Source organism: Amblyomma americanum, chromosome 1 (genome assembly GCF_052857255.1).
Source record: "Amblyomma americanum isolate KBUSLIRL-KWMA chromosome 1, ASM5285725v1, whole genome shotgun sequence".
Classification (NCBI taxonomy): Eukaryota; Metazoa; Arthropoda; class Arachnida; order Ixodida; family Ixodidae; genus Amblyomma; species Amblyomma americanum.
The window spans coordinates 301,282,178-301,306,488 of NC_135497.1; the positions used below are offsets into that span (position 1 = coordinate 301,282,178).

Genomic DNA, 24,311 nt, shown 5'->3' on the forward strand with positions numbered 1-24,311 from the left:
TATTGTAAACAGCAGCAATGAAAGGATAGTTGGCTGCGATAAGAAACACCAAAAAGGTTTTGTACCATGTAGCAGCAATGTTGTGTACAGGTTTCCGCTTACATGTGGCAAGCACTACACGGGGCAAACTGGTCGTTGCCTCAACGACCGGCTGCGGGAACACAACAACAACGTGAGCGGCACCGCTTCCCGTCACCTTGGCATTCATTGCAGAAACTGCACAAAGGAAAGAAAAAAGAACAAAAAACCGCCGTGTTATCCTGTTTTCACTCAGTGTCGAGTGCTGTCAGATAATAGAACAAAAATCACTCGTGAAATCATTGAAGCTCATGAAATCCATAAATTCAAAGATGAATGCGTAAGCGTTGCCTCAATAGCTGTCTGATAAAGAACTACGTTTCCTTGATGAGAATAGAAAAACGTGCGCAGCTGGTCTTGTGCCACTGTAGACCTGTGCTCAGGAATTGTCATTTTCGTCAATCTGTTTTGTGTATCTGTCTTTTCATTTGAGATTGGTTGCCACTGTACTTAAGTAGTGAAAATCACCTTAATAAACCTTATGTAAGTTCACCGCAGTGTCTGTGCACTTGTCCCGTCCTTTGTCCCCTGCGCTGCTGAAAAAACCATGTCACACCAACTTGCCCAAGCTTCTACAGTATCAGCGTCAGTGGTAGATCGTGGCTGCTCAACGAGAAAAATAAAAATTTGCGTCGTATTGAATTTGTGCGCTAGAGCGTTAAATGCGTTTCTTGTATTTCTATCTTCCCCCACATTCAGTGAACATTTCGATGCGTACTTGCTTCGTCATGGCTAGCAAGGTGCAAAACAGGCGCGCTGTTTGCAAATGTGACAGGTCGCCCACCTTTCGATGTAAGCGCTTTTAAAGGAAAAAGGGTCGATGCAAGAAGCAGAGCCGGGGGACGCGGAGGCAAGTTGTGAGTGGCTCACTGCTACTTTATGCTTCTAACAATGAGTTAGCTGTATCGAGAAGCAGGAGATGGCTGAAAAGAATGCACCACACAAGTAAGTTGTTTTTATCAAAGGCAGTGCCCGTATTGCAGTTTCCCGTTGCTGCCTTGTGTCTGTATGGATGTCGTCATACTCATGTCGGACATTTATAAGAATTGACGTTCCACTCCAACCTGCGTATAAGCACAAAAACTGATGCATGTGCTTGTATTAAAGGAATGCAGCTGCAGGTGTCCTTTGCCTGCTGACAGCGTGAAGGTTGAGGAGCCTCAGTTGTTTATTCGTTCTCAGCGAAGACAAAACAGCATGCCTAAAGAATTATTAAGCGAATAGTTAAAGCAAGTATTGTATTCTTTAGTGAGACAGGAAAGCAGTCCATAGAAAAAGCAGCTAGATGAAAATTTGGAAGCACCCGCCATATGATTTAGTGGCTTTGGCGTTCGGCTGCTGATCTCAGGGTCGCGGGTTTGAGCCCGATCCTGCTGCAGTGGCAGTATTTCGACGGTGGCAAAACATAAAAACAATGGTGTGCTGTGCGACGTCAATGCACGTTGAAGAACCCCATACGGTCTAAATTAATCCGGAGGCGTCCACTGTGGTGTTCTTCATAGCCCATGTGTTCCTTCAGGAAGTTAAACCTGGCATATCACTTCCAAAGTTTGGAAGCCTGATAACTTGGTGATGTAAAGTCTTAATTTGCAGTGCAAGAGATGTTAGCGCTGGTTTACTATTGTGATGCATCCCAGAGCCGATGTGCTACATAGTTATGTTTTGTGAAACTCGTATGTGTAATGAATATGAGGGCCGCTGGCAGAGTTTGCTCTGAATTTTTAATCATTATTCATGGCGTGGTGTGCACAATTCCTCCACTTTTCTGCTGATACCGTTGGTGTCTTGTTTATGACCAGAGCTTCAACCAAAGGAAGCCATAAATCTTTATGCTCATTCTTGGTATCATTATTAACTTGTATCCAGAGAAACTCCATAGGTTAAAGCTTAGGTGGGAGCCAGAGCTTGACGTTGCCAGCCCTCGCCACAGCGACACCTACATGGTATTTGACAACACACAGTTTGGGCAGCTTCATGATTTATGGGAGCCACATTGTTGGCATCATAGCGTTCCATTAGTGTTCTCTCTGTCAGCTACTGCTGAACTGCTTCTTTGTGTAAAACTGTTGTCGGCATTGCTTCGTCCAGATGTGAATGGCACAACTGCTTGTGTTTCGCTACGATGTTTCTCTTGTCTGCCTCTGGAGCACATGAGTGCAAACATCTCAAAATGATTGCCACCCGTATCTTCATAGCAGTCTTCACCCTTTCCGTTTTTCTGCAGGAAACATACAGGGAGCCGTTGATGGGCCTTTCTCACTGCTGATGTGCATCACAATGATGCGGTGGCCCTTCCCTGGCAGCCTGCTCCAGGCCATGGGTTCCTGATCTTGGCACAAGCAGCACACGCTCGCTGTTCTGTCCTTCCACCAACACTGCGCTTGCTGCCGTTGCACATATCTCATCCAGGTAAATAATTTTGGAACCTACCATCTTGTACCTTAGGTAGCTTTGCTGCCTTGCGAAAGTGTCTTCTCTTTCAGTGGGCAGCTAGTGTAATTTTATTGCATGTTTTCTTCTGTCAAACGATGCGTTAGAAATTAGAATACATGAATTACCGTGTGGTATTTTCCTACAAGCGCTAAATAATTTGATTGAATTTCTTCTCTCGTGCTGTTTCGGTTTCATTGACTGAATGACGACTGTGACGTCATGTTGACGGTTTGTTCGCGTGATCTACTAGAAAAACTGTAATATAATCGCTGATATGTATATTCATTTGACTACGACATTTAATCCAGCATCTTCCAAAACATGGAATGACAAGCCTGTCAGTGATTATATTAAAGTTTGTCAAGGGATGATTTATTACACACGCTCACAGAGTCCCGCGTGCCGGAGTCCCCCAATAGTCATCCGCAGTTCGCGCACCTAATGCAACGCGCACCGAGCTCACACTTGAGCCCACTTCGACCACACCACTCGGATCACTCCCGCGCACACCTCACGCACATTCCCGCCATAGCTAACCACGCATCCCCTCTCCCTCCAGTGTTGTAAGCCGTCCCTGTGTGTCCCCTGATGGCGCCACCCGCACTGGCCCTTACATCCTCCCCCCCTTAATTCGTGCAAGCAGGCCTCCACGGTGGATGGTATGGCATTAGCTGGTCTGCGTTGGCCACACCTATATACTTTCTTGAGGCAGGGTCTTTGAGTTTAAAGTTTTCTGACCCACACGGGCAGTGATTAGGTAGGGCCCTGAGCGGCGAGGGGCCAATTTAGCAGTGAAGCCTGTACTTGCATTACTTAGAGTGTGCTTGTCGCGGAGCACGAGGTCGCCAACTTTGTAGGTGGTTGGTTCACGATGCTGGTTGTAATGCCTGGCCTGTTCGACCTTCGCTGATTCTTGGTGTTCCCTGGCCATGGCCAATGCATCCTGCAGGTAAAGGTTTAGCTCTGCAGCGAGTGCATGGGGTGCCGATGCAGAAATTTCAGCACTAATCTGCTGCCTATCTGCCCAAGGTGTACGAAGTTCCCGACCATAGCACAAGAATGCAGGCGTAAACCCTGTGACCACACTCTCTGATGTCCGCATTGCGATGGCCACCTCAGGGAGTCGCTTGTCCCAATTGCAGTGGGAGGAGCAGTAGTTGACAATGGTCTGCTTGACTGTAGCATTGTGACGTTCTACAGGCTGTCCAGCAGGTCTGTAGGGGACTGTGTGCCGCTCTTGTATTCCCCAATGTTGCAGCACTCCCTTCCATATCTTGCTGACTTGCTGACGAATGGTTTACCGTTATCACTGGAGAGGGAAACAGGTGCACCGTGCCGGCAGAAAACTTCCACCATCCTTTCAACGATGGCTTTTGAAGTTGGTGCCCGCAGGGGAAAAAGATCGATAAACTTAGTGAATGTGTCCAGAGCTACAAGGATATACTTGTGTTGCCGTGGAGTTCTGGGCAATGGGCCTATCAGATCCACACTGAGGTGCTGCATGGGTGAGGACACCCAAGTGCTGTCCATAAGTCCCTTTGGTTTCTGGCGACGGGGCTTGAAGACCTGGCACTGCTGACACCCTCGTACATAACGAGACGTGTCGGAGCGCACCCCCAACCAAGGGAAGCGGCTCTCGATGCGCCCTAAGGTTTTGAAGAAGCCGGCATGTCCACTGAGTGGATGGTCGTGCTTCAGTTTAAGCACCAATTCCCGTAGATGGAGGGGGAGCCACGGCACCGCTTTGCCTCCGCGTGTCCAAAGGCGAACCCCATCAGGTGCTATATGGCTCTCCTTGGCCAAGTCGGAGACCATTTTTGCCCTCTTGGGGTCGTCTGGTAGGATCGCCGCCTCAAGGTACTGCAGCAGCTGCTGCAACAACGGGTCTTTCTGTTGCTCGTGCTTCAGTTTTGCACAGTCGGTTAGGGGTGAGGTGTCAACAAGGTCAGCCGAGGCAACATCAGCGAAGCGAATGGTGAGCTGTGGTTCCTCGAGTTCTATCGGAAACCATTCTTCTGCCAAGCTTGAAGGCATTGGTTCTGGATGACCGGTTGGAAATCTGCTCAGAGCATCGGCTGGGATGTTAGCTCGGCCTCGGCGATGCCTAACCGTGCACCTCAGCCCTTGCAATCGCAAAACCCAGCGTCGCACCCGACCCGACGTGTGTTCAGTGTTGAGCATCCGTGCCAGCGATGCGTGATCACAATGAACCTCAAAAGACGTAAGCTCAATGCATGGCCTGAATTTTTCCACAGCCCACACGACTGCCAGACATTCCCATTCTTGCACTGTGTAGTTTTCGCTCTGCTGCGGTTAGGGTTCTGCTAATAAACGAGACTGGCCAAAGCAAGCCATCCACCTCCTGAAGTAGAACTGCCACAATGCCTGTGCCACTAGCATCCGTCTCAATGACGAATGGTCGGTTCAGATCCGGTAGGGTGACAGCCACCTCGCCTGCCAGTGTAGTCTTCAGCAGCTCAAATGCTGCTCGCTGCTCAGCCCCCCACAACCAGTCTGTACCTTTCCTCAACAGCAGTGTTAGAGGTTTTGCCTTGTCGGAGAATGAGGGTATAAAATTCCTGTAGTAGCCAACTAGGCCCAAGAACATTTGGAGTTGCTTGACAGTACGGGATGGGGGAAACTGAGAGACAGCTTGCGCCTTGTCTGGGTCCGGTCTGCACTCGCCAGGAGTAATTATGTGCCCAAGGAACTTGAGAGTCTGTTTGCAGAAGGAAACCTTTGCTGGGTTGACTGAGAGGCCGGCCCTGTCGATCCTACGCAACACCTCGGCAATGTGGTCCGGATGTTCTGCCAATGTGTCGGAGTAGATAAGGATATCATCCAAGAAAGCCATGCAGTAGGTATGTTTTATTCCCTCTAGCAGTTTGTCCATTAAAGACTGAAACGTTGCTGGCCCTCCAGCCACTCCAAATGGCATCCTCTTAAACTCAAACATGCCCTTGTGGCATATGAACGCAGTCTTTTGAACGTCCTCCGGTGCTACAGGCACTTGGAAAAAACCTTGTGCAAGGTCCAGACTCGAGAACCATTTGGCACGACCCAACTGTGCAAGGACCCAGTCGGTACGAGGCATTGGGTACCTTGGTACATTTGTCCTGGCATTTAATGGTGTGTAGTCAACTGCTAGGCGGTACCCACCATTCTTTTTCTGCACCAGGACTGGAGCACTGGCCCATGAGCTGGTGCATGGTTCGATAAGGTCTTGCTGCAGCAGTTCTTGTATACACTGGTCCATTACTTCCCGCTTTTTTGCGTTTACTGGGCGCAGTTTGCAACGGACTGGACAGTGGTCGCCTGTATCTATTCTATGCGTAATGAGAGATGTGCAGCCGGGGTATTTTTGGAAAACATGTTTATATTGACTGAGGATGGCTTCCAGTCGATCGCTGTCTGGAGAGGCCCTGCGGTCAGACGTCGCTTGGCTGCAGTTGGCCGCAGGTGGACCATGCTCTTACAGAGCAAACAGCTGCTGCAAGGAGGTAGCTAGGTCCTCATCCCAGTCTTCCATGACAGGATGCTGCTGTGCAACTTGTGTGGAGCTGTCTTGAGCATGGCCAGCAGCCGCTGTGTGCAGGCGAGAGGGTGCCTTGCTGAACCTCACCAATGGCTGGGGATCCATCCCGAGTGCCATCCACCGAGGCCTATATGTACAGAAAAGCCCGCTGTTGCAAGGAAGTCTCGTCCCAGAACTATGTCGTGGCAAAGCTTCTCCAACAAGAGGAAGCGCTGTTTCCGGCTGCTACCCTGCCATCGGATGCGGCAACGTACAGAGGGTGTTGTCTCCGACCTTCCCTCTGCAAGCCGGAGAGTCCGTCTTTCTTCTCTGGTGCTGGCGCCACTGCGTTTCGCCGCCTCGAAGGCTCGCGCGTTCATCAGGCTAACGCTGGCGCCGGTGTCCAGGAGGGCGTAAAATACGCTGTCGCCGATTGATACCTCGAGCAGAGGTTCTTTCCCACCGGTCGTCGCTAGAACTTGCAAGGAAGTTGCGTAGCCGTTGCCCGGCACAACTGCTGCGCTCGGCCATTTCCCGGACAGTTTGCTCGGAGGTGACCGACCTGATCACAGCGGAAGCAGCGCGGTCTGCTTCGTGACTTGCCTGTAGGGCATGCGCGCGCTCGATGACCTCTACCACCGCACCGGTGGCAGATAACAGCGTCAGGTGCAGGCATGGGCCATGCGATGCCCGGTGCGGAGCGCCCACTTTCGTTCATTGAAGCCGGCGACTGGTACTGTGCACGGGGATCTGGCGGCGCCCACAAAGGGGCCTCAGCTCGCAGCGTCGAGCCCGAAGGATGGACCCCGTGTCGGGACGCGAGCATCGCCGCAGGCCGAAGCGACCAGTCACGTCGTGACGAAGCATCGGTTGAGGCCGCCGCGACAGGGCAGTGACGATGTGGAGCGCCGGCGTCAACAAAGGCGAGGTCGGGCGCGGCCTGCGTGCTTCGCAGTGGCGGTGGCACGTAACGCAGGCGGTGCCACGCACGCTGCATAAGGAGGCCCGCTGCCTTTGCCATGTCGCGCAGGTTCGCGAATTCCATGTTATTCGTCAGGTCCTGAAAGGTCGGATGCATTTGCCGCCTCACCCGATCAACTTTTTCCGCGTCGGTGACAGGCTCTCCAATACGGTCATAGTACTCTGCTATGATGTGTATGAACTGTTTTAGATTCTCGGCAGGGTGCTGAGTGCGCTCGGCCAGCTCTGCCTTCAATTTTTCCCTGTAGTCGACGGCCGCGAACTCGCCCTTGAAGTCCTCGGTGAAGGAAGCCCAATCTGAGTGGCCACCGATGAACCGCCACCACTGTTTCGCAGAGCCTTCCAACGCCACAGGGATATGTTGAAGGCAACAATCGTTCGGGATGCCTCCCAAATAGCAGTACTCGACGAATCGATCCAAGAATGTTTGCGGGGGTTGACTGTCTTCATATCCGATGAATTTCGGTAACGGCCTAAGTGCCTCCCTCATCGTCAAAGCCCGCGACCGCTAGGCCTAGCTTCATTGGCCTGCTCCGCTGTCGTACTGCTGGTGTCGATCGATGTCGTGAGCAGAATCTCGCGCACTTGCGCTGCCAGTTGCTCCCGCTCGAGCAGCGTACCTTTCGTCGTAGTGGCCAGGAGTTGCTGCACCAGGGTCGTTGGGACCGTGGCTGTGACGGAGCTTTCATCAGATGCGGACGTTCTGGCATTGGTCTCCATGTTGGTTCCGTCGGACGGGCCCCCACTTGTCAAGGGATGATTTATTACACACGCTCACAGAGTCCCTCGTGCCGGAGTCCCCCAATAGTCATCCGTAGTTTGCGCACCTAATGCAATGCGCACCGAGCTCACACTTGAGCCCACTTCGACCACGCCACTCGGATCACTCCCGCGCTGCCCGCGCACACCTCACGCACATTCCCGCCATAGCCAACCACGCATTCCCTCTCCCTCCAGTGTTGTCAGCCGTCCCTGTGTGTCCCCTGATGGCGCCACCTGCACTGGCCCTTACAAGTTTTTCCAGTTGATCACGTGGCGAAGACATCAACTTGACGTCACAGTCCTCCTTCGGTCGACGAAACCGAAACAGCGTGAAGAAGAAATTCAATTATAAACTATTTAGCGGTCGTACACAAATACCACAGGGTGCTTCATGTATACGAATGTCTACGATATCGTTTGAAAGAAGAAAACACGCAAGAAAAAATTTGGTGTTTATAGTCCTTAAAGGGGTGCAGACACAAAATTTTAAACGCAATGAACGGCATGAGAGTGAGAGTAAGACTTTATTGTGCAGAGGAATTCGGGCCTCCCAGGACCCCTGGGTCCCCGCACGACCACACCGCAGTCAAACGTTCAGGCTAAAAGGTCCATAACGCTGGCCGCACAGGTGGCGACGATCTTCTGTCGTGCCTGATCTGTGGGGCGTAGTGAGGTCTCCCAGTCCTCCCATGTTTGGAGTGGCTCCGGCCTGCTGGGTGGAGGGGAAGCCGGACAGATCCCGAAGATATCAGTCAGGTTTGCCTTTTGAGCATTGCACACAGGGCAGGAAGGTGGTATGGGTCGGTAGTGGGAGAGGAGAGAGGGGTTAGTTACCGTACGATTTCTTTCATGGGCGTAAGAAGTTGCCATCTTGCAAGTGTCTGGCACATTCTTTGAGGGGAACATAAGTTATTGCTGTTTTTAATGCTGTCCGATGAGCCTCTCGCCATTTCCACCTACATTGGGCTGCCTCCGCGGCTCAGTGGTTATGGCGCTTCACTGCTGACCTGAAAGACGCGAGTTCGATCCCGGTCGCGGTGGTCGAATTTCGATGGAGGTGAAATTCTAGAGGCCCGTGTACCATTCGACGTCAGTGCACATTAAAGAACCCCAGGTGGTGGAAATTTTGCGGAGCCCTTCACTACAACGTCCCTCATAGCCTGAGTCGCTTTCGGACGCTTAACCCCCATAAACGAAACTATTTCCACCCACATCGAGTGATGTCATGGTGCACTTGCTTTAATTATTGTGACGTCGCTGAACTCAGGTGTTGTTCACTTCAGCGCTGGCGCTGACTGAGACCAAAGGCTTTGTGTACAAAATGGCTTGTAATTAATTATTCACACTGTGCACTGGTGTTTTGCTCTTATTTTCATGATTGCTAGGCCCGTAGGCCTCTTTGAAGGCAAATAAACTGACACCGAAAAACTTTGTGTCTGGACCCCTTTAAAGCATATGCCATGCAGTTACCATCTAACATAGTGCTGGGAAAAGTTGTGCATCCATGACCTCAATGCCAGCTTTGGGAAGTTGTCATACAGGGTGCTACGCCGCTAATCTGCACTTCCTGGCCATTCTGTGCTGGGTGTCGACCACTTCCACCTGCTTACTCTTGCCTCTCCTTCTTTCCATTAAACGCTGTCCATGCACTAACACCAAGCATTTTGCTGACAAATGCACATGTTTTATTCACAGTATGTCCCAAGTCTCTATCTTGCCAGAACTGTAGCAATTAAAGATTGTTTCTCATTGCATTACGAGAAAAAAAACTCCACTTGTTTGCTTCTTAGTCAAGTCCCTTAGGTGTACAGCAGACATGTTCAACAAGGAAGATTGTCACCATGCTGGGATCTATGATGAAAGATCAAACGCATTTTACATAGCACCTACTTTGACACAGACGTATGAAAACTATAGCCCATGCTCATTGCATTGGCTGCGCCGCCTGTTGGCCAGGCCGCGAAGCGTGAGCGGGTCGTGTCTGCTGCTCTCCCTGTCCGTTTCAGCGCGCTGTTGTGATAAGCTTGTGTTTTGATATTACATAGTGTGGAGTATTGATTAGTCGCGAATATATTTAAATGTAAGTCTTCAGTGACGTAAAGGGTCGTACTTCTGCGTAGCTGGCTGCTCGAAAACTTTTAAAATTTTCCAGGAACATGTCCTTGTGTCCCCTCCGTGCCTTCGCTCGTCAGCGGTTTTTTCAGCAGCGCAGGGGACAAAGGACGTGACAAGTGCACAGACACGGCGCTGAACTTACAACTGGTTTATTGAGGTGATTTTCACTACTTAAATACAGTGGCAACCAATCTCACATGAAAAGCCAGATACACAAAACAGATTGACGAAAATGACAATTCCTGAGCACAGGTCTACAGTGGCACAAGACCAGCTGCGCACGTTTTTCTATTCTCATCAAGGAAACGTAGTACTTTATCAGACAGAGCTATTGAGGCAACGCTTACGCATTCATCTTTGAATTTATGGATTTCATGAGCTTCAATGATTTCACGAGTGATTTTGCCTCTACAGAGAATGGCTCTACCTGAGAGCACACAGCGGCACATCTTCAGCTCATGGTGCACTTGAATGGCGACGGTGGACCTCAGACGGCAGACAGGACTACGGAATTCTTATGGCAGTGCGCACTGCCGCAGCTCCGAGCCATCACTAAGAAGATGCACAGTCCGGTCCACACCTATGGTGAAGTGTCCTTGCCGGAACAAGTACAAGACGTCCTTAGACAAGGACCAAAGTTCGCCGTGGAACCCAGGCGATCGGCACCGGAACTTCTTGCGATGGTGAGACAAGTTTCCAGCCTAGCAGCGGCTCCTGAAGTGGACCGATGTGTTTCAGATGGAGTGGACATTTTGGCAAAGTGTAAACCTACCAGGTGTAGAATTCCAATCAAATTCACCGTTTCGTTTTTAAAGAACAACTCGCTGACCCTATTACAGGCTGATAAAGAGGAAGGTTTTGCTGTGATGCCAAAAGCGCTCTACTTATCGAAGGCAGAAAATGCTATCGGTTCAACTTTCCGGCAGAGAAGCGATGTCGCTCTAAGTAAAGTGAAAGCCCGAGCACAGAAAATGTGTGCACAAATGAATTTGGAATCCCTAGCCAAGTGTATAGAGAAAAGCAAGGGGTCCTGCTTAAAGATATTCTTCACAGCCAAAACTCACAAGCTGGACTGCCCACTTCGAGCAATTGTCTCCGAGGATGACACATGGCAAAAGTCTGTCGCGTTATTTTTTGCAAGACAAGCTGAACCTCTTAACCATTGACGACCCTTTTCAGGTGAAGAGTTCTAACCAAGTAATCGCTTTCTTGCAACAAAACCCAGGGAAAGGCTTTTCGGCCTGCTCTATCGATATAAAAGATTTATATTATTCCCTTCCGCAAAAGAAACTGCTGGCAAGCGTTGAAGAATGCAATTGATTCCTTTGGTGTGGTAGCTTTCCAGAATTCTGCAGGCATCAGCAATAACAACTTCTTGGAACTCCTTACTTTTTACCTTAACTCCACATTTTTCACCTGGAGTGAATCTGTTTACCTCCAGAGCAATGGCGTCTGCATTGGTTCATGCATAGCTCCGATACTGGGCGACATTTATCTCGCGCACCATGACAAGCTCCTTGATAGTCAACTCAACGAAAGCGTGGCTCGTGTTTTTAGGTTTGTAGATGATTTTTTAGTTTTGATGACATGTGCAGTTACTGACGCAGGGGCCTCGGTCTCGAAAGTTTTATCAATTTTTCACACCTGTCTTGACCCTCTTGTTTTGACGCATGAAACGCCTTCTGAAGGAAAGTTACGTTTTTAGATCTTGCCATGTTCCTCAAGAATAGCCATGTGTGCTGGCGTTACGAGCCACGATGCCAGAAGCCCCTCACGCCTTTCGCTTCTGCACATTCTAAGCTTGTAAAGCGCGGCATCGCAAAGTTGCGTTTAAGAAATGCCCTAGAAAAATCATGCCATCATGCGATGCAAGACAGCTATCAAAATCAGGTGGTACGCTTACAAGCAGCAGGATACCCTTCCGACCTTCTGATTGCAATAACAGAGAGCCTGCTAAGAGAAATCATTAATTGAGGCCGCAGAGATTCCACTGAAAGGCCCAAGGAAGAAAAAAGAAAGTATGTGGTTATTCCTTATCTACACCGCATTTCACATAATCTGAAAAGGGTGGGAGCGCGTGCCGTTGTAAACGTTGTTTTTTCCGCGCCCGATAAGCTCTCCAAACTCTGCCATATTGTAAACAGCAGCAATGAAAGGATAGTTGGCTGCGATAAGAAACACCAAAAAGGTTTTGTACCATGTAGCAGCAATGTTGTGTACAGGTTTCCGCTTACATGTGGCAAGCACTACACGGGGCAAACTGGTCGTTGCCTCAACGACCGGCTGCGGGAACACAACAACAACGTGAGCGGCACCGCTTCCCGTCACCTTGGCATTCATTGCAGAAACTGCACACAGGAAAGAAAAAAGAACAAAAAACCGCCGTGTTATCCTGTTTTCACTCAGTGTCGAGTGCTGTCAGATAATAGAACAAAAATCACTCGTGAAATCATTGAAGCTCATGAAATCCATAAATTCAAAGATGAATGCGTAAGCGTTGCCTCAATAGCTGTCTGATAAAGAACTACGTTTCCTTGATGAGAATAGAAAAACGTGCGCAGCTGGTCTTGTGCCACTGTAGACCTGTTCTCAGGAATTGTCATTTTCGTCAATCTGTTTTGTGTATCTGTCTTTTCATTTGAGATTGGTTTCCACTGTACTTAAGTAGTGAAAATCACCTCAATAAACCGGATGTAAGTTCAGCGCCGTGTCTGTGCACTTGTCCCGTCCTTTGTCCCCTGCGCTGCTGAAAAAACCATGTCACACCAACTTGCCCAAGCTTCTACAGTATCAGCGTCAGTGGTAGATCGTGGCTGCTCGACGAGAAAAATAAAAATTTGCGTCGTATTGAATTTGTGCGCTAGAGCGTTAAATGCATTTCTTGTATTTCTATCTTCCCCCACATTCAGTGAATATTTCGATGCGTACTTGCTTCGTCATGGCTAGCAAGGTGCAAAACAGGCGCGCTGTTTGCAAATGTGACAGGTCGCCCACCTTTCGATGTAAGCGCTTTTAAAGGAAAAAGGGTCGATGCAAGAAGCAGAGCCGGGGGACGCGGAGGCAAGTTGTGAGTGGCTCACTGCTACTGTATGCTTCTAACAATGAGTTAGCTGTATCGAGAAGCAGGAGATGGCTGAAAAGAATGCACCACACAAGTAAGTTGTTTTTATCAAAGGCAGTGCCCGTATTGCAGTTTCCCGTTGCTGCCTTGTGTCTGTATGGATGTCGTCATACTCATGTCGGACATTTATAAGAATTGACGTTCCACTCCAACCTGCGTATAAGCACAAAAACTGATGCATGTGCTTGTATTAAAGGAATGCAGCTGCAGGTGTCCTTTGCCTGCTGACAGTGTGAAGGTTGAGGAGCCTCAGTTGTTTATTCGTTCTCAGCGAAGACAAAACAGCATGCCTAAAGAATTATTAAGCGAATAGTTAAGGCAGGTATTGTATTCTTTAGTGAGACAGGAAAGCAGTCCATAGAAAAAGCAGCTAGATGAAAATTTGGAAGCACCCGCCATATGGCTTAGTGGCTTTGGCGTTCGGCTGCTGATCTCAGGGTCGCGGTTTCGAGCCCGATCCTGCTGCAGTGGCAGTATTTCGACGGTGGCAAAACATAAAAACAATGGTGTGCTGTGCGACGTCAATGCACGTTGAAGAACCCCATACGGTCTAAATTAATCCGGAGCCGTCCACTGTGGTGTTCTTCATAGCCCATGTGTTCCTTCAGGAAGTTAAACCTGGCATATCACTTCAAAAGTTTGGTAGCCTGATAACTTGGTGATGTAAAGTCTTAATTTGCAGTCCAAGAGATGTTAGCGCTGGTTTACTATTGTGATGCATCCCAGAGCCGATGTGCTGCATAGTTATGTTTTGTGAAACTCGTATGTGTTAATGAATATGAGGGCCGCTGGCAGAGTTTGCTCTGAATTTTTCATCATTATTCATGGCGTGGTGTGCACAATTCCTCCACTTTTCTGCTGAAACCGTTGGTGTCTTGTTTATGACCAGAGCTTCAACCAAAGGAAGCCATAAATCTTTATGCTCATTCTTGGTATCATTATAAACTTGTACCCAGAGAAACTCCATAGGTTAAAGCTAAGGTGGGAGCCAGAGCTTGACGTTGCCAGCCCTCGCCACAGCGACACCTACATGGTATTTGACAACACACAGTTTGGGCAGCTTCATGATTTATGGGAGCCACATTGTTGGCATCATAGCGTTCCATTAGTGTTCTCTCTGTCAGCTACTGCTGAACTGCTTCTTTGTGTAAAACTGTTGTCGGCATTGCTTCGTCCAGATGTGAATGGCACAACTGCTTGTGTTTCGCTAGGATGTTTCTCTTGTCTGCCTCTGGAGCACATGAGTGCAAACATCTCAAAATGATTGCCACCCGTATCTTCATAGCAGTCTTCACCCTTTCCGTTTTTCTGCAGGAAACATACAGGGAGCCGTTGATGGGCCTTTCTCACTGCTGATGTGCATCACAATGATGCGGTGGCCCTTCCCTGGCAGCCTGCTCCAGGCCATGGTTGTCCTGATCTTAGCACAAGCAGCACACGCTCGCTGTTCTGTCCTTCCACCAACACTGCGCTTGCTGCCGTTGCACATATCTCATCCAGGTAAATAATTTTGGAACCTACCATCTTGTACCTTAGGTAGCTTTGCTGCCTTGCGAAAGTGTCTTCTCTTTCAGTGGGCAGCTAGTGTAATTTTATTGCATGTTTTCTTCGGTCAAACGATGCGTTAGACATTAGAATACATGAATTACCGTGTGGTATTTTCCTACAAGCGCTAAATAATTTGATTGAATTTCTTCTCTCGTGCTGTTTCGGTTTCATTGACTGAATGACGACTGTGACGTCAAGTTGACGGTTTTTTTGCGTGATCTACTAGAAAAACTGTAATATAATCGCTGATATGTAGATTTAATTCACCATGACATTTAATCCAGCATCTTCCAAGGCATGGAATGACAAGCCTGTTAGTGATTATATTAAAGTTTTTCCAGTTGATCACGTGGCCAAAACATCAACTTGACGTCACAGTCGTCCTTCGGTCGATGAAACCGAAACACCGTGAAGAAAAAATTCAATTATAAATTATTTAGCGTTCGTACACAAATACCACAGGGTGCTTCATGTATACGAATGTCTAAGATATCGTTTGAAAGAAGAAAACACGCAAGAAAAAATTTGGTGTCTATAGTCCTTAAAGGGGTGCAGACACAAAATTTTAAACGCAATGAACGGCATGAGAGTGAGAGAGAGAAAGACTTTATTGTGCAGAGGAATTCGGGCCTCCCAGGACCCCTGGGCACGACCACACCGCACTCAAACGTTCAGGCTAAAAGGTCCATGACGCTGGCCGCACAGGTGGCGACGATCTTCTGTCGTGCCTGATCTGTGGAGCGTAGTGAGGTCTCCCAGTCTTCCCATGTTTGGAGTGGCTCCGGCCTGCTGGGTGGAGGGGAAGCCGGACAGATCCCGAAGATATCAGTCAGGTTTGCCTTTTGAGCATTGCACACAGGGCAGGAAGGTGGTATGGGTCGGTAGTGGGAGAGGAGAGAGGGGTTAGTTACCGTACGATTTCTTTCATGGGCATAAGAAGTTGCCATCTTGCAAGTGTCTGGCACATTCTTTGAGGGGAACATAAGTTATTGCTGTTTTTAATGCTGTCCGATGAGCCTCTCGCCATTTCCACCTACATTGGGCTGCCTCCGCGGCTCAGTGGTTATGGCGCTTCACTGCTGACCTGAAAGACGCGAATTCGATCCCGGTCGCGGTGGTCGAATTTCGATGGAGGTGAAATTCTAGAGGCCCGTGTACCATTCGACGTCAGTGCACATTAAAGAACCCCAGGTGGTGGAAATTTTGTGGAGCCCTTCACTACAACGTCCCTCATAGCCTGAGTCGCTTTCGGACGTTTAACCCCCATAAACGAAACTATTTCCACCCACATCGAGTGATGTCATGGTGCACTTGCTTTAATTATTGTGACGTCGCTGAACTCGGGTGTTGTTCACTTCAGCGCTGGCGCTGACTGAGACCAAAGGCTTTGTGTACAAAATGGCTTGTAATTAATTATTCACACTGTGCACTGGTGTTTTGCTCTTATTTTCATGATTGCTAGGCCCGTAGGCCTCTTTGAAGGCAAATAAACTGACACCGAAAAACTTTGTGTCTGGACCCCTTTAAGGCATATGCCATGCAGTTACCATCTAACATAGTGCTGGGAAAAGTTGTGCATCCATGACCTCAATGCCAGCTTTGGGAAGTTGTCATACAGGGTGCTACGCCGCTAATCTGCACTTCCTGGCCATTCTGTGCTGGGTGTCGACCACTTCCACCTGCTTACTCTTGCCTCTCCTTCTTTCCATTAAACGCTGTCCATGCACTAACACCAAGCATTTTGCTGACAAATGCACATGTTTTATTCACAGTATGTCCCAAGTCTCTATCTTGCCAGAACTGTAGCAATTAAAGATTGTTTCTCATTGCATTACGAGAAAAAAAAACTCCACTTGTTTGCTTCTTAGTCAAGTCCCTTAGGTGTACAGCAGACATGTTCAACAAGGAAGATTGTCACCATGCTGGGATCTATGATGAAAGATCAAACGCATTTTACATAGCACCTACTTTGACACAGACGCATGAAAACTATAGCCCATGCTCATTGCATTGGCTGCGCCGCCTGTTGGCCAGGCCGCGAAGCGTGAGCGGGTCGTGTCTGCTGCTCTCCCTGTCCGTTTCAGCGCGCTGTTGTGATAAGCTTGTGTTTTGATATTACATAGTGTGGAGTATTGATTAGTCGCGAATATATTTAAATGTAAGTCTTCAGTGACGTAAAGGGTCGTACTTCTGCGTAGCTGGCTGCTCGAAAACTTTTAAAATTTTCCAGGAACATGTCCTTGTGTCCCCTCCGTGCCTTCGCTCGTCAGCGGTTTTTTCAGCAGCGCAGGGGACAAAGGACGTGACAAGTGCACAGACACGGCGCTGAACTTACAACAGGTTTATTGAGGTGATTTTCACTACTTAAATACAGTGGCAACCAATCTCACATGAAAAGACAGATACACAAAACAGATTGACGAAAATGACAATTCCTGAGCACAGGTCTACAGTGGCACAAGACCAGCTGCGCACGTTTTTCTATTCTCATCAAGGAAACGTAGTACTTTATCAGACAGAGCTATTGAGGCAACGCTTACGCATTCATCTTTGAATTTATGGATTTCATGAGCTTCAATGATTTCACGAGTGATTTTGCCTCTACAGAGAATGGCTCTACCTGAGAGCACACAGCGGCACATCTTCAGCTCATGGTGCACTTGAATGGCGACGGTGGACCTCAGACGGCAGACAGGACTACGGAATTCTTATGGCAGTGCGCGCTGCCGCAGCTTCGAGCCATCACTAAGAAGATGCACAGTCCGGTCCACACCTATGGTGAAGTGTCCTTGCCGGAACAAGTACAAGACGTCCTTAGACAAGGACCAAAGTTCGCCGTGGAACCCAGGCGATCGGCACCGGAACTTCTTGCGATGGTGAGACAAGTTTCCAGCCTAGCAGCGGCTCCTGAAGGGGACCGATGTGTTTCAGATGGAGTGGACATTTTGGCAAAGTGTAAACCTACCAGGTGTAGAATTCCAGTCAAATTCACCGTTTCGTTTTTAAAGAACAACTCGCTGACCCTATTACAGGCTGATAAAGAGGGAGGTTTTGCTGTGATGCCAAAAGTGCTCTACTTATCGAAGGCAGAAAATGCTATCAGTTCAACTTTCCGGCAGAGAAGCGATGTCGCTCTAAGTAAAGTGAAAGCCCGAGCACGGAAAATGTGTGCACAAATGAATTTGGAATCCCTAGCCAAGTGTATAGAGAAAAGCAAGGGGTCCTGCTTAAAGATATTCTCCACAGCCAAAACTCACAAGCTGGACTGCCCACTTCGAGCAATAGTCTCCGAGGATGGCACATGGCAAAAGTCTGTCGCGTTATTTTTTGCAAGACAAGCTGAACCTCTTAACCATTGACGACCCTTTTCAGGTGAAGAGTTCTAACCAAGTAATCGCTTTCTTGCAACAAAACCCAGGGAAAGGCTTTTTGGCCTGCTGTATCGATATAAAAGATTTATATTATTCCCTTCCGCAAAAGAAACTGCTGGCAAGCGTTGAAGAATGCAATTGATTCCTTTGGTGTGGTAGCTTTCCAGAATTCTGCAGGCATCAGCAATAGCAACTTCTTGGAGCTCCTTACTTTTTACCTTAACTCCACATTTTTCACCTGGAATGAATCTGTTTACCTCCAGAGCAATGGCGTCGGCATTGGTTCATGCATAGCTCCGATACTGGGCGACATTTATCTCGCGCACCATGACAAGCTCCTTGATAGTCAACTCAACGAAAGCGTGGCTCGTGTTTTTAGGTTTGTAGATGATTTTTTAGTTTTGATGACATGTGCAGTTACTGACGCAGGGGCCTCGGTCTCGAAAGTTTTATCAATTTTTCACACCTGTCTTGACCCTCTCGTTTTGACGCATGAAACGCCTTCTGAAGGAAAGTTGCGTTTTTTAGATCTTGCCATGTTCCTCAAGAATAGCCATGTGTGCTGGCGTTACGAGCCACGATGCCAGAAGCCCCTCACGCCTTTCGCTTCTGCACATTCTAAGCTTGTAAAGCGCGGCATCGCAAAGTTGCGTTTAAGAAATGCCCTAGAAAAATCATGCCATCATGCGATGCAAGACAGCTATCAAAATCAGGTGGTACGCTTACAAGCAGCAGGATACCCTTCCGACCTTCTGATTGCAATATCAGAGAGCCTGCTAAGAGAAATCATTAATTCAGGCTGCAGAGATTCCACTGAAAGGCCCAAGGAAGAAAAAAGAAAGTATGTGGTTATTCCTTATCTACACCGCATTTCACATAATCTGAAAAGGGTGGGAGCGCGTGCCGTTGTAAACGTTGTTTTTTTCCGCGCCCGATAAGCTTTCCAAACTCTGCCATATTGTAAACAGCAGCAATGAAAGGATAGTTGGCTGCGATAAGAAACACCAAAAAGGTTTTGTACCATGTAGCAGCAATGTTGTGTACAGGTTTCCGCTTACATGTGGCAAGCACTACACGGGGCAAACTGGTCGTTGCCTCAACGACCGGCTGCGGGAACACAACAACAACGTGAGCGGCACCGCTTCCCGTCACCTTGGCATTCATTGCAGAAACTGCACACAGGAAAGAAAAAAGAACAAAAAACCGCCGTGTTATCCTGTTTTCACTCAGTGTCGAGTGCTGTCAGATAATAGAACAAAAATCACTCGTGAAATCATTGAAGCTCATGAAATCCATAAATTCAAAGATGAATGCGTAAGCGTTGCCTCAATAGCTGTCTGATAAAGAACTACGTTTCCTTGATGAGAATAGAAAAACGTGCGCAGCTGGTCTTGTGCCACTGTAGACCTGTGCTCAGGAATTGTCATTTTCGTCAATCTGTTTTGTGTATCTGTCTTTTCATTTGAGATTGGTTGCCACTGTACTTAAGTAGTGAAAATCACCTCAATAAACCGGATGTAAGTTCAGCGCCGTGTCTGTGCACTTGTCCCGTCCTTTGTCCCCTGCGCTGCTGAAAAAACCATGTCACACCAACTTGCCCAAGCTTCTACAGTATCAGCGTCAGTGGTAGATCGTGGCTGCTCGACGAGAAAAATAAAAATTTGCGTCGTATTGAATTTGTGCGCTAGAGCGTTAAATGCGTTTCTTGTATTTCTATCTTCCCCCACATTCAGTGAACATTTCGATGCGTACTTGCTTCGTCATGGCTAGCAAGGTGCAAAACAGGCGCGCTGTTTGCAAATGTGACAGGTCGCCCACCTTTCGATGTAAGCGCTTTTAAAGGAAAAAGGGTCGATGCAAGAAGCAGAGCCGGGGGACGCGGAGGCAAGTTGTGAGTGGCTCACTGCTACTGTATGCTTCTAACAATGAGTTAGCTGTATCGAGAAGCAGGAGATGGCTGAAAAGAATGCACCACACAAGTAAGTTGTTTTTATCAAAGGCAGTGCCCGTATTGCAGTTTCCCGTTGCTGCCTTGTGTCTGTATGGATGTCGTCATACTCATGTCGGACATTTATAAGAATTGACGTTCCACTCCAACCTGCGTATAAGCACAAAAACTGATGCATGTACTTGTATTAAAGGAATGCAGCTGCAGGTGTCCCTTGCCTGCTGACAGCGTGAAGGTTGAGGAGCCTCAGTTGTTTATTCGTTCTCAGCGAAGACAAAACAGCATGCCTAAAGAATTATTAAGCGAATAGTTAAAGCAAGTATTGTATTCTTTAGTGAGACAGGCAAGCAGTCCATAGAAAAAGCAGCTAGATGAAAATTTGGAAGCACCCGCCATATGGCTTAGTGGCTTTGGCGTTCGGCTGCTGATCTCAGGGTCGCGGTTTCGAGCCCGATCCTGCTGCAGTGGCAGTATTTCGACGGTGGCAAAACATAAAAACAATGGTGTGCTGTGCGACGTCAATGCACGTTGAAGAACCCCATACGGTCTAAATTAATCCGGAGCCGTCCACTGTGGTGTTCTTCATAGCCCATGTGTTCCTTCAGGAAGTTAAACCTGGCATATCACTTCAAAAGTTTGGTAGCCTGATAACTTGGTGATGTAAAGTCTTAATTTGCAGTGCAAGAGATGTTAGCGCTGGTTTACTATTGTGATGCATCCCAGAGCCGATGTGCTGCATAGTTATGTTTTGTGAAACTCGTATGTGTTAATGAATATGAGGGCCGCTGGCAGAGTTTGCTCTGAATTTTTCATCATTATTCATGGCGTGGTGTGCACAATTCCTCCACTTTTCTGCTGAAACCGTTGGTGTCTTGTTTATGACCAGAGCTTCAACCAAAGGAAGCCATAAATCTTTATGCTCATTCTTGGTATCATTATTAACTTGTACCCAGAGAAACTCCATAGGTTAAAGCTAAGGTGGGAGCCAGAGCTTGACGCTGCCAGCCCTCGCCACAGCGACACCTACATGGTATTTGACAACACACAGTTTGGGCAGCTTCATGATTTATGGGAGCCACATTGTTGGCATCATAGCGTTCCATTAGTGTTCTCTCTGTCAGCCACTGCTGAACTGCTTCTTTGTGTAAAACTGTTGTCGGCATTGCTTCGTCCAGATGTGAATGGCACAACTGCTTGTGTTTCGCTACGATGTTTCTCTTGTCTGCCTCTGGAGCACATGAGTGCAAACATCTCAAAATGATTGCCACCCGTATCTTCATAGCAGTCTTCACCCTTTCCGTTTTTCTGCAGGAAACATACAGGGAGCCGTTGATGGGCCTTTCTCACTGCTGATGTGCATCACAATGATGCGGTGGCCCTTCCCTGGCAGCCTGCTCCAGGCCATGGTTTTCCTGATCTTGGCACAAGCAGCACACGCTCGCTGTTCTGTCCTTCCACCAACACTGCGCTTGCTGCCGTTGCACATATCTCATCCAGGTAAATAATTTTGGAACCTACCATCTTGTACCTTAGGTAGCTTTGCTGCCTTGCGAAAGTGTCTTCTCTTTCAGTGGGCAGTTAGTGTAATTTTATTGCATGTTTTCTTCTGTCAAAGATGCGTTAGACATTAGAATACATGAATTACCGTGTGGTATTTTCCTACAAGCGCTAAATAATTTGATTGAATTTCTTCTCTCGTGCTGTTTCGGTTTCATTGACTGAATGACGACTGTGACGTCAAGTTGACGGTTTGTTCGCGTGATCTACTAGAAAAACTGTAATATAATCGCTGATATGTAGATTTAATTCACCATGACATTTAATCCAGCATCTTCCAAGGCATGGAATGACAAGCCTGTTAGTGATTATATTAAAGTTTTTCCAGTTGATCACGTGGCCAAAACATCAACTTGACGTCACAGTCGTCCTTCGGTCGATGAAACCGAAACAGCGTAAAGAAGAAATTCAATTATAAGTTATTTAGCAGTCGTACACAAATACCACAGGGTGCTTCATGTATACGAATGTCTAAGATATCGTTTGAAAGAAGAAAACACGCAAGAAGAAATTTGGTGTCTATAGTCCTTAAAGGGGTGCAGACACAAAATTTTAAACGCAATGAACGGCATGAGAGTGAGAGAGAGAAAGACTTTATTGTGCAGAGGAATTCGGGCCTCCCAGGACCCCTGGGTCCCCGCACGACCACACCGCACTCAAACGTTCAGGCTAAAAGGTCCATGACGCTGGCCGCACAGGTGGCGACGATCTTCTGTCGTGCCTGATCTGTGGAGCGTAGTGAGGTCTCCCAGTCCTCCCATGTTTGGAGTGGCTCCGGTCTGCTGGGTGGAGGGGAAGCCGGACAGATCCCGAGGATATCAGTCAGCTCGCTTGAGAGCGGCACGAAACGGGGGGGGGGGGGGGGGGGCATTTCGCCTGCGATGAGGCTCGGGAAAACATACCGCTCGCTGGGCGCACAAAGGGGTCGGAGGCAGGTTATCTCGCATCGCGGCGCCAGGTTTATGCCGTCCGTTTGCTGTAACCGATCAGCAGGGCTTAATGATGCTCGTTATACGTGTGATCTTGTGCCATTGAAACAATGTATATTTTGGCGGTCGCGCAGGTCTCGTTAGTTATAAGCGAAAGTTCGTCTTAAGTGGGGCCGTTACATGTGGGCTCGACTGTAGTGACATTCAGACAAAAGAGCACTTTATGTAACACTCTCTACCCGATTTTGTTCAATTCTTTTGATGTTCCCCTCGCAAGCTTGCGTTTGATTATGTCGTCACCATCAGTTTAATTGTGTCACTCGACAGCAGAGCAATCTGTCGCGAAGAGCTGCAGTTAATCCTGCTGTATGCCAGCTCAGCTTACATTGCTCCAGCTGATGTTCCGAATCATCACTACACTTGTCCGCCCGCAGTTATTTTCTTTCTCTTGAACTCTATGGGCCGTGGCTACAGATATATGGAATATTAGGTTCTTCTGAAGGTGTTCTTTATGCTGTTCTGAAAGATTTTTTTTTCAGCTTATTGCTTGATTGCCCCTTTGTCGAATCATGTATATATTCACACTTGTGGACAATCTTGCATTCGTACGTGTATTTAAAGACTGGCTCCAGATACTCTGGTTTTGTAAGGTTGTGTATACAAGGATGCTTATTTTAGTAAAGTCTCATTTACATAGAACTCTTCCTGCGTTGTGCTGTTGTTTTGCTAGCTTTCACTCCAGTCGGACGCCAGTGTAAAGCATGCTACATGAGCTGCCACAATAAAAACAAGACCGAATACGCACGTTGGGTGAGTGCCTCGACAAACAGGAAGTGTAATGCTTTAGCAGTTTGTCGCTACAACGTATATTTACCATGATCCAATCAAGCAGCAGAAAGCGCAGCTACCACGAGAGCAACTGGTGATACCAGCTCCGGGTGATCCAAGCAGCCATATTTAATTGTTTGGATTGGCTTGTTGTGGGGCTTCGAGACTGGCATCAGTGCAGTTTCAGTCGTCAGTAAAATTTAATTATAGTGTCTTAGGCTTATACAGTGTGCGAATAACTTTCTTACAACTGTCAGTTATTAACTATAGTCTTTAAAGGAGTAAAGAGTACTTTAACTTGCGAGTTGATGCAAAAGACACTTTGTTAATCTGAATGCTTTCCACTGACCAACTAGGTGCTGCTGCTGCCGCTAGCACGTTTTCTGCCCCACTGAGTCTATGGAAGTGTCACACCACTGGCTACAATGCATTGAGTGACTTATATGTTTAGTTTGAGGGGAAAAAAATTTAGCATCTGTTGCCCTGAGAGTAGTTTTTTCTGCTGAAATTTTCTTTCTTTAACTTCTTTCCTTCTAAGGTTACCAGTTTTCATTGAAACTTGTTAAAATGTGAGCAGGGCAGAGCAGAATACAGTCGAGCCCACTTATAAGGAACCTGACAGTCACGTGGATTCTGTTCGTTATATCTGATATTCGTAGTAAGTGGACTCTCCGTATAACAGCCAAAAACACTGAGGCTGACAAAGAAGCATTTGTTTCTTATAAAACCGCGTTTTGCATGCCTACTTGTGCAAAGCAGAGCCTGCCGCAGCTCTTTTCAGGCTCTCTAGGGCAGTCATTTAATCCTCACTGAGACCCTTGCTCCGAACTATCAAATTTGGGGACAGGATATAACTAATTGTGATTGAAGCATCCGTGGCAGCTGGTGGCAGGTAGACCACACAAATAAGATTGCTGGCAGTAGGAGTGTGCTCGTACTTGGTGGTCAACATCTTTGTCAGAGCATTCGCCTCTGCAATTTTGTGGTCCGCAGGAGTGCAGTCATCTGAGGAAACATCTGGCCAGCTATACATAAATGAAGCGTTGTTACAAATATACATGCGTCTGATCACGTGTGTTTTCGAGCTTCATCTGTCATTGTTGGGCTCATGCAGCCAAGAAAACAG

At 47.8% G+C, this 24,311-nt stretch overlaps 1 long non-coding RNA gene across 4 annotated transcripts in view; it reads left to right on the plus strand.

The window, feature by feature from the left end:
• Positions 1–2,247: 2,247 nt before the first annotated feature.
• Positions 2,248–24,311, plus strand: part of LOC144115298 (uncharacterized) — a 29,496-nt gene continuing 7,432 nt past the window's right edge. Inside the window, exons 1-5 of one of the 4 annotated variants that reach the window (XR_013311340.1) lie at positions 2,248–2,487; positions 10,298–10,566; positions 14,319–14,504; positions 17,160–17,428; positions 21,183–21,368. This is a non-coding gene — a long non-coding RNA (uncharacterized LOC144115298). The remainder of the gene's footprint in view (positions 2,488–10,297; positions 10,567–14,318; positions 14,505–17,159; positions 17,429–21,182; positions 21,369–24,311) is intronic. The other 3 variants (XR_013311343.1, XR_013311341.1, XR_013311342.1) reach the window with 3 other exon arrangements.